Source organism: Protopterus annectens, chromosome 8.part0, assembly GCF_019279795.1.
Source record: "Protopterus annectens isolate FY-2018-M chromosome 8.part0, PAN1.0, whole genome shotgun sequence".
Taxonomy (NCBI): domain Eukaryota; kingdom Metazoa; phylum Chordata; order Ceratodontiformes; family Protopteridae; genus Protopterus; species Protopterus annectens.
The window spans coordinates 1,508,218,971-1,508,230,933 of NC_056741.1; positions in this window are offsets into that span (position 1 = coordinate 1,508,218,971).

Genomic DNA, 11,963 nt, shown 5'->3' on the forward strand with positions numbered 1-11,963 from the left:
TGTGTTTAGGACATTTGCCGTGGAATGGCACTATATGGGCAAATGTGAACTAGGTATTATCACCACTCCTTTGAATCATGGATGCATGTGATCTGTGACAAAGGCTTTCTTCTGTCAATCATGTCATCCCAGACTGACATACAATGGACAACCTCATAATTACAGCAGGGCATTGGTACATTGTGTCGGTCAAGTAGTTGCCATTCCTAGCATAACATCACTGTGAGTGGTAGTATTTTGCTTGGTATAGACTGATAAATCTAAGGTGATGGACAGGAGCAGATGTTGTGTAGATGACCAGTGTCAGATATATGTAGTGCAGCATTCCTGCTAACAATGACAACTACTAACACCGGAGTCCATTACAACATGTTCTGTACATCTAACTGTATGAGCATGGCCACTGTGGCCTTCTGTGTTTAGAATCAGAGTGCATCCCAAACAGCTCTGTGCCACTACATGTATGAGCATGCCCAGTATAACCTTGTGTAGTTGGACTCATAGTGCATTCCAAACAGCCCTGTGCTACCAAGTGTGTGAGCATGCCCACCGACACCTTGTGTAAGTTATGTGCTTCTGTGTGTATGAGCATGTCCATTGTAACCCTGTATAGTGATAGTAGTCATCCATTCCACAGATGGGCATATTCCTGTTCTGGATGGACTCTTACGTTAAACACACAGGTTCACAGCTATGTACATCTTAACTGTCAGCATCCCTGTTGATGTCCACAGTCCTAGAAGGTCATGATGACTTCCTTGGCATGTGTAATCTCTGTGGCACAACTTGTAACTGCATAGTACTGTAATAGTGATCTGTATAAGCAGGTGGCCTGATCCCATCACTGGCGTGTGTGTGTGTCCATCTGCCTGAGGACAGAACAATGCTTTTTAGAGTACTCACACCCCATGCAATTCTTATACTCAATGTTGGCAAGGCTGATGATGTCACCCACCTAGGAATACACCTCTGGGATTGCTGTGACCCAGTAATCTTGGTAGCACGTTCTGTAACTGTGTAATGCTGTAGTGTGATAAAGTAGTTAGGTCGGTGTTCAACTCCCAGACATGCTCTGTGCTTGTGTGTGTGTGTGTGTGTGTGTGTGTGTGTGTGTGTGTGTGTGTGTGTGTGTGTGTGTGTGTGTGTGTGTGTGTCTGAGGACAGAACAATCCTTTTTAGAGTACCCACAGTCTGTACAATTCCTATACTCAACTGTGGCAAGGCTGATGATGACACCCACCTAGGAATACACCTCTGGGATTGCTGTGATCCAGTAATCTTGGTAGCGTGTTCTGTAACTGCGTAATGCTGTCGTGTGATAAAGTCATTAGGTCAGTGTTCTACTCCCAGACATGCCAAGTGTGTGTGTGTGTGTCCGTCTGCCTGAGGACAGAACAAAGCTTTTTAGAATACCCACACTCTGTACAATTCCTATACTCAACTTTGGCAAGGCTGATAATGACATCCACCTAGGAATACACCTCTGGGATTGCTGTGACCCACTAATCTCGGTAACGTGTTCTGTAACTGCATAATGCTTTAATGTGATAAAGTAGTTAGGTTGGTGTTCTACTTCCAGACATGCCAAGTGTGTGTGTGTGTGTGTGTGTGTGTGTGTGTGTGTGTGTGTGTGTGTGTGTGTGTGTGTGTGTGTGTGTGTCCCCGTCTGCCTGTGGACAGAACAATGCTTTTTAGAGTACCCACACTCTGTACAATTCCTATACTCAACCTTGGCAAGGCTGATGATGACACCCACCTAGGAATACACCTCTGGTATTGCTGTGACCCAGTAATCTCAGTAGCATGTTCTGTAACTGTGTAATGCTGTAGTGTGATAAAGTAGTTAGGTTGGTGTTCTACTCCGAGACATGCCAAGTATGTGGGTGTGTCCATCTGCCTGAGGACAGAACAATGCTTTTTAGAGTACTCACACTCCGTACAATTCCTATACTCACCTTTGGCATGGCTGATGATGTCACCCACCTAAAAATACACCTCTGGGATTGCTGTGACCCAGTAATCTTGATAGTGCATTCTGTAACTGCGTAATTCTGTAGTGTGTTAAAGTAGTCAGGTAGGTGTTCTATTCCAAGGCATAGCAGGTGTGTGTTTGTCAGTCATACCCTATGTGTTGGAGGCTGTGAGTGTCTAGCAACTGGATGTGTTGAGGAGTGTGTTTTGTAATTCCCCTATATAGTGGCCATATATGTCACAATCAGCCAAAAGACTGGATTGGCAGGATATACCCATACATTTGGCAATAGGCCTGGTGAGTAAAGTCAGCAACCCTAATATTACCCAGAATACAGTCTGAGCCCATGTGTTGGACAGAAACACACTTGCCTTGTGATTAACACCTGTACATAATACAGGAGCTGCTGTTTACCTTTTCATTCTTTTCTAATGCTTTGGTGTCATGAGGTTTGTTCTTGGGATATATAATCTATATGTATGTATGTATATATATATATATATATATATATATATATATATATATATATATATATATATATATATATATATATAAAATCTATATCTATGTATGTATATATATATATATATATATATATATAAATAATCTATATGTATGTATGTGTATATATATATATATATATATATATATATATATATATATATATATATATTTATATAATCTATATGTATGTATATATATATATATATATATATATATATATATATATATATATAATCTATATCTATGTATGCATATATATATATATATATATATATATATATAAAATCTATATCTATGTATGTATATATATATATATATATATATATATATATATATAAAATCTATATCTATGTATGTATATATATATATATATATATATAATCTATATCTATGTATATATATATATATATATATATATATATATATATATAAAATCTATATCTATGTATGTATATATATATATATATATATATATATATATATATATATATATATATAATCTATATCTATGTGTATATATATATATATATATATATATATATATAATCTTTATTTATGTCTATATATATATATATATATATATATATATATATATATATATATATATAAAATCTATATCTATGTATGTATATATATATATATATATATATATATATAATCTATATCTATGTATGTATATATATATATATATATATATATATATATATATATATATATAATCTATATCTATGTATATATATATATATATATATATATATATTTATATATATATATATATATATATATATATCTATATATAAAATCTATCCCCGGATTCATGAAGCTCGGCAAAGGCCGGTGTAAGGCTTGCCGCAGTGCAGTGTATAACCGCGTAGCAGCACCACATGCATAGTAATGAGTGCGCTACGTAACCACAACCACATGCAGAGGACGCGGCGAGCCCAAGTAGGATGCGCCCAGAGGCGTGGCCAAGCTGGGAGGTGAGGAGCAACCTGAAGTGCTGACTGTCACAGGCCGCCTGCAATAGTAACCGCACCAGCCAGTGTCCGTGGATAATGAAACGATGCAGAGTATGCAACATAGTACCCGTTTACAAAACGGAGAACCAAACATTAACCCACGAAGTCCAAATTGTACCCGTCAAGGAACAAAGGATACGCCAGTAAACCGTGTCCGTCCACGCAATGCACTGTCAGTGGGCATACCCAGTGAAGGTGTACCACAGCATGTCAGCGCGCACCTACACACAAGTAGCCCCATGGGCATGGTCACCAGCAGTAGTGAGAGTACACAGCCGGGCAGCCCGTGTTTATATAACAACCAGAAGGAAACCAGATACCTAAACACAGACAAACATGTGCATAGCAACATGTACTACACCCAGCAACGTGCCATCGCATACACATAGGACGGTGTATGCGGGCGTAATATCCAGAAGCAGAACCCATGCATGCAAATGTAATACACAACAGCCGCGTCATAGCACGTAACCCGCACCCATGTACAACCGTGCACCCAACCCAGCTAGCAGCCTTGCGCAGCTGCACACCTACACACAGTGGGTATACCTCAAATGTAGTATGAAGTATGGTCCTAGGCAGTGCCACGCGGGCAAATATGTACCCCACATGTCAACATCCCACCTCAGGTACTGATATCCAAATGGCTGCATGTGAATGTGTCGGCAGAATGCTGACATCCCGCATGTGGTATGGACCTGTCGAAACCCCATAGGCGTTCACACGCCACGGTGTCCATAACTGTACACATCTGGACAAAGCAGTATGTTCAGCCACCGTACTGATGATTAGCTATGCAGACATGTCAAACACAACACATAGGGCGGAACATCTGCCCACCAAGCAGGACACCCCAACAGGGTGCCACATGCACAGAAGGTGAAGGTGGGACATCACACGTAGAGAATAGTGGTGCCAGATGGCCAAACACCCACGGCCAATGCAAAGGATTGAATAACATGTATATGCCTGGATGAATGGGTATGTCATATCATGGGAATAGGCTAAGCTATCCAACATAATAGCCATGTGTACCAGATACAAACTGCCAGTAACACACAGTAGTAATGCAGGAAGGCATACATGACTGTGGGAATATCACAGGACATATGGCATGTGCCAAGTGTTGACGCATGACACAAATGTCCAGGATGGGGCTCCCTGCAATGAGGAACATGTGCCAACCCCACCCCCCACAGATGTATCGGCAGTGGAAACACAACCCAAACACACACCAACACCACTGTCCATCCCACGATAGCAACGGAGGCTGGTCAAAGGCCACCATGATGCGTGCACAAACAGGGACACGTGTAACCGTTGCCCTGACAACCCCCCACAGGCCAGCGAATAATAGTATGGACATATGCATGTAATGCTGTGAAGGATGTGTGGTAGTCCTCAGTATCACAGAGGTAGGTACACAGATACACTGTAATCAACCGTGACATATGTGCACTGTACACAGCATACCTGCAGGTAATACATAGTTCAATCATGTGCCACAGAAATATCCACATACGAATGAGGACAGGGGAAAGACAAGTGTGAATGGGACAAACTATGAACATAGGTTCATAGGTTCATAGGTTCATAGTAGGCTATCCACCCAAGGGCATCTATAAGCCTAGCCCATAGTAATGTTGCCTTTGCCACCCCTTCAGTTTGAAGAAAACTATGCCTATTATATTGCTGTACCTCTGTCAAGCAGTGACACTGAAGTAATCCCTGGGGTATATCTGCAATCTCCCATCCATTGGTCAAGATTCCCCTCGAACAAGGCCAGTGAGGTGCTCTGCCTCACATGTACTGGGATGTTGTTCCACAGCATAGTGAGTGTCTGGGTGATGAATCTGTCCCTCCAGCATGTTCTATTAATGATCGTGTCAAGGTTTACGTCACCTGCCCTTGTGGTTCTGAGGGATCTAGATTCTTTAGGTGAAGCATAGTCATCAAATCTGGGTTCGACATGGCCTTGTATGTCAGGCACAGGTCACCTCTGAGCAAGTGGTATGCGACTGAATAGAGCTGGAGTCCTTTCAGTCGGGCAGCATAACACATATTCCTGAGACCCTGCATCCGTTTGTCGATGAACTGTTGTGGCCTTTCCAGCTGCTGCAGGTGTCGGGTCAGATACATTCCGAAAGGGGCATTGTTCTCAATCATAGGTCTAATGAGTGATGAGTACAAGGACGATGACCTCCCTGATCTAGATGTGAATCCTTCATGATCAGGTGGGCAATGTAGAAGGTCTACCTAACTACGCAACGTGTGTGTCGAACGAACGGTTACTGACAACCTGGGTCCCCAGATCCCTGGTAACTCCCTCTGTGCTCAGTGGATTGCCACCTATATGGTAGCTAGGGGTAACCTTGTTCTTCCTGAAGGGTATGACTATGCATTTCCCGGCATTTAGCTGTAGGCCATGTCTCTGGCACCAGTTATCCATATCTGTGAGGCCCTTCTGAAGGATATCTGTGTCAGATGTGTGTCCGACTATGGCACCCAGTTCGCAGTCATCTGCATACATTGTCAGCAATAACCCCCCTGTGTTTGCTTGTACTTTGGAAATGTAGATGCCGAGAAAGAGTGGACCCAGGACTGAGCCCCGTGGGATACCACCTGTGACCGGCTGTGAGTCTGACATGGCGCCAGCAACTATGACCGTGTGGGTTCTGTCACTTAGCCAGTTTGCAACCCATCTTGCGATGTATGGGTTTACATTCAAGCTGATGAGTTTATCAATGATACCTGAGGGGGGTATTGTGTCGGAGGCCTTTGCCAGGTCGAGGTAGGCTGTATGGACTGCTTGACCCTCATCAATGGCCTTGGTGACTGTTCCTAAAAAGTCAACCAAGTTTAAAAGGCATGATCTGCCTTTGACCAAGCTAAACTGGGTTGGATCCAAAGTATGCAAGTCCCCTATGTCTTTATCTATGAGTTCCATTACGATCCTTCTCCATGGCTTTGCAGATAAGGCTTGTCAAGCTAATGGGATGGTAATTACCAGGGTCAGTGGAGGCACCGCCCTTGTGAAGTGGGACTGCAGTTGCCTTGCGCCACTACTTGGGTACGTTACCTAAGGTGAGGCTAAGATTAAACAGCTGTCCTAACTGTGGGTTTAATTCCTCATTGAGTTCATGGAGTACACAGCTGGGGCACCATCTGGTCCCATGGATGCTGTGTTTACTGCCTTGGAGAGAGCATTTCCCACCTGTGCTATAGATGTTCCGGGCTACAATCCTCTGGTATAGATATTTCTCCATGTGGGGGAGAGGGGGGGGAGAAGTTTGCACCGAACCTGTCAGCCAGTATGTTGGCAATGTGTGTAGGTTCAGTAATCTTCACATCATTCTGAACCCAGTCTGAGCATATCTGGGAGTGTCCTCCCAGGTGTCCAACATAGCTAAAGAAGGCCTTATGATTGTCTGTCGAGTCCTTGGTGATTTATCTGTCGAATTTGCCCTGGATGATTTCATGAGAGCTTGTAGTTCTTCACATATAATGAGCAAGGGTGTCCCTTACAAGGATTCCGCTCTATCTTGTAGTAGCTACCTCCTTTCGTTGTAGAGCTTGTTTATGGCTGGGGTCCACCAGACCGCATGCTTGGCTTTGGTACAAAGAATCTCAGTTTTGTATGGGATTGCCTGATCCATGCAGTCCTGTAGGTGCTGGTAGAAGGCATATGTAAGTGATTCAGCGGTTTGAGTAATGTTTACCACTGGCTCAGGGGCCATAAAAGAGACCACACTAGTGTTTAGAAGTGTTAAATCGGCTTTTGAGAAAGGCATATGTATGGTAACCGGCACCACCCACAGCATTGTATGCCAATAGCAGAAGTTATTGTAGGTTGTCCAAACACACGTGTCCGTACACATGGAACATCATAGCAATAAACCACGCCCGGATGTGGGTAATGCTACGTGGTGCATTCCCGAGGCCGACGCCCGAGGGACCACACACATAGCCGGCCTTAGGCATAGGCCAACTAGGCAACCGCCTAGGGCGCCTACTAGCAATTTTCCAGCCTTTATTTGGTGTAGGTAGACCAGGTGGGGGTGAAGGGTGATGTGGTGGGGGCACCATGGAGTCCTTTTGCCTAGGGCACCACTTGACCTAAGGCCGCTCTTGCCGTGGGTAAATACAGCCGTACCCACACCCAGACGCGGGTCATTGCTAGTATGCTATATCATCTATGGAAAGAAACCATATATTCCCAGACATAATGGCACAGCATAATGCCTGTCCACCGCCCAAACGCAGACATATGGCACCCGCGGCGGTGCGGACGTACTGTGCGAGATGTCCATTACCAATGTCGACACTGTCTCGCTATGTGAAACAAAGTCAACATAGCGATTCAATACTAAACAGTGACGGAGAGCCCGATGTCCCCGTTGCTGAGCTGTTCAACCTGTTCCGCCATGTTAAATGTGTGTAGCAGAGCCGACTGTCTTCAACTAAGCAAACGGACATGTCCGTGGCTCAGCAAGGGGAAAGCCGGGCCACGCAATGTTAAACCCATGTAATATAGCGAGACAGGTTATAAATACCGAGGTTTAGTAATGGAAATAGGTCCGCTTTGACCAGACCGTGGTGCAATTACTATAACAAGATCTACAACGGGCACGCCGCCAATCATACGCGTTAGGAATAATGGGGGTATGGTATCATAGACATCGACAAACCGCGCCCATGTGACTCGCCTGACATTCGTACACGGGTCAGGGCAGTTCCAGACACTAGGCGGACAAGACCAAACCTAAAGCACCACAGGAACACCCTGACAATCGAAGGCCTGTATGCGAGGGATATAAGCCCCTGTGATCTGGAATATCCCTGTGGTCACGACATATGCATCCTGGGCCATGAGCGCGGAGGGAATAAGGAATGTTTAACATGTAGTACCGCACCTTTCCCAGCAGGAGAATGGATGCCTGTGACGTACGCGGAGTGCGGGGGCTTGGGGGATATAAATTTAGCTAAGTACCATGGGTATGCATATAAATGAGACCGAACAGCTAACGGTAGTGGTCACAGTAACCGCAAACATGAATGCAGTCCCGCTTGAATTACTTACTATAGAACATATAAATGTGAACGTGGTACGTAATGCATCCATGCCACAAAGACTGTTACATGTGTAAAGGTGAAAGTGCGCTCCACACACGTCCGTCAACCGGATCAGAGATATGTTACCGAACAGTCACAACTAACACAGACCACGTAACCACACAGACCCAGTAAACATATGTAACCAGAATACGGATATGTATGCGCTGCGTCACAGAAACCACAATTAGAAATGCGTTGCAGCGTGTGTGATCCGCTCACAGCAGGGAAAGTTAAGGCTGTGTCCTCCACGCCAATCATACATGTCTCAAAACTGTCAGCCTCTGAAAGTATGGAATCGGGCATGCCATGTAAAGTACCGTTAGAAATAGTGAGAAACACACACTATGTGATAAGACAAACATAGAATGTGGATAGAATAACGTGTGTGTTAGTAGTACGGATTGACGACGGTTATGCATCTGTAACCCGACCCACTTGTCAGAAGGTGCCCCATTTAAATGTGTTCAGTTGGCTCACACTTGTTGACCAGGCTAGGCTAGCTGGATATATGTCCAGTGTCAGCAGAGGCCTGTGGAGAAATGCTCCACACACAATAATAGCACAACATACCAAAGTACTCATATATGTAACCAAAAAGAACAATAGAAAGTGTCCTGAAAGGACTGGTTACACACAGATCCCAGATGACAGAGAAATATATGGCCAGTGGAAGCACGTCACAATTACGGGATCAGGACCCTATAGAAGCAAGAAGGTCTCACATGACACGCCAGCGAATTGCCAGATAGACACAGGTCAATGTAACACACAGCAAGATTAAGGGCCAACCAGCCGTACACCATGCCAGAACCTGTACAGTGGAAAGGTATGGCATGGTAATTGATGTGTACACAGGTAATCCACAGACAGTAACAAAGCAAGGTATGAAACGAGGGGTTCACATGTATATATCTACACACAGCAGTCCGACGGCCCATATATATGACGCATGGACATAGATTTGTCACTTGAAAACAAGATGTAAACAATTACAGTTTATTCCATATCATATTGATATAGTTATAATACAGTCATATTCATATTTAACATTATGACTCTTATTTACATTCATATTTATACAAAATATGCATTTAATTGTACTTATTTATTCCATGATTTGGAATCTTAATGCAACAATTATACACATTGATATACAATATTATCAACACACTACATTCTAAGGTTTACTCACAACAATTATCAACTATGTTTCAATATACTGATTGTATTGACCAATATTGTATTTATATTAACACATTGTTGTTGTATTATTGTTTCCATTAAGTAATGTATGCAACACTGATTTGTATATGTCACTTTATCATCAAGACTTGGAGCACTGTCCACTTAACTACTAGCAAGTTTATTGATTAATTGACTTTAAACTGACTCTGAAGGAAGTATATAAGGGACGACTATCTAATGTATTTCGTACTCCGACGATGCCCCATGTTAGTGGGTGAAAGAGCTCAGTATCTTTTGATCAGGAGTGTATCGTTTTGTCATCGTCTGTTTTGGCATGGTTTATGTTCAATAATGTCTTTTATGAAGATGACCAGGACTAAAGGTTTGCTGTATTTCCACTTACTGGTACATGGATATAGATAGGCCAAGTAATACATAATATGGGTAGTCAAACAGACATCCGCGATTGGGGAACATACAGCAGCAGTCAAAACCACTGGCCAGATGGTGACAGTCCAACAAGTTCTACACTTTACATATGCACATTGGTGTCCATTGTAGGACTCCAAAAATTGATCCGTTCGCAATATCAACCAGCTGCGATCGACCCAGAAGAAATGACAGCCATGACTACGGCACAGCTAGACATATGCACCACCAGCGTGTTTAAGGTTGATGACAAGTGTCCATGAAATGCAAGACATATGAACAGAAATCCCTAGATTGTCGAGTCCATAGAAGTGCGTCCACATCCCAGTCCCGCACACATGAAGGATGTGCAATGTGTACCATCGAGGGTTGCAGCCATGGGATCCTGGGTATGCAGAAATGGGGCTCGGTGTTGTTTGGCAAATAATCCGTTGTCCCGCCCCGTGGGAGGGATGTGGGTATAGCACATGCCTTACTCCCCACGAATGATGCAAAGCATCCACCGGATAATGCTAAAAGCAGGTGTGAAATGTGTACAGCCCTATATCAGTGTCCAGTAGGCAATTCCCATGGATGGACAAGCGTATGACCAAGATGGCACCCATAACTGGAAACCTGGTGGAATTACACAGCTGCAGTTAGGCATAGCACAGGAAATACAGATAGGGACTACATTAGACATTCCCCATACAAAGTCAGACCGCCGTGCGAATACCAGCGTACACAGCTCTCAATCTGCCATCACCAAAATGGGGATCACTCGCTTCCATAATGTGGAACAAATGGGCGACCTGTGGAACACATACTAATGGCACACTAACAACTCAAACTAGGAAGGTCATAGGATGGTTAAACTATGGCGTTCCCACTTATAAAGAAGATCCTTTAATGAATTAATATGATTAATGTCAATTGACCATGGAATACACCTAATCAACATAAAATAACCGCTGGCACCTTATGGCACACAATCCAAATAACACACAGGTAGATGAAACAGTCAACGTAGAAATTGTCCAGGACAGTGCCCAAATGGTATAAAAAGGTTCCTTTATAGACAAGTAAGCGCTTTCACCCATAGGCTCAGACTTACACATAACATAAAAGCATCCAGGCTTTAAATATCCCTCCTTACACTTTCATTGGTCAATTTCTCATCAAACAATGAACAATTAACCCCAGCATATAAAGCGCAGACGCAATGTTAACTACACACACATATATTAACATCTTCAAAAACATCCTATTAAAACATGTATTATATGATATTGTACTATGCCTAATGCTCATCAATTAAAAATCTAACAATATATATAGAAAATATGTATATTATATCAATGTAATACAGTGGTAAACAACTGAAAGAGTGGACTAATGGGTGTTAAATGTAAACTACATTCCTGTTATTTGAGTTTAAGCCACCTGCTTCTCAAAAGAGGCTTAATCTGTGCTTCATCATTCAGCCCTGGTGTGTGGTCAACTCTCCACCTAATAATCCATCTCAATCCGCATTCTAAAGTATAGTTGATAAGGTCCCCCCTCTGGGATTAAAATCTAGCCTTTGTAAAACACTGAATGTAAAAGTATGCCTTGTGATGAGCTCATAGCCGTCAGAGGCATAGGCCAATCCGCGGCTGCCTAGGCGCCGCACCAGCAGGGCCATCTTTCTAGTAGGTATGTCATGTAGGTACACCAGGATGGGGCACCATGTGTTGTGGTGGTGGGGCGCGCCATGGAGC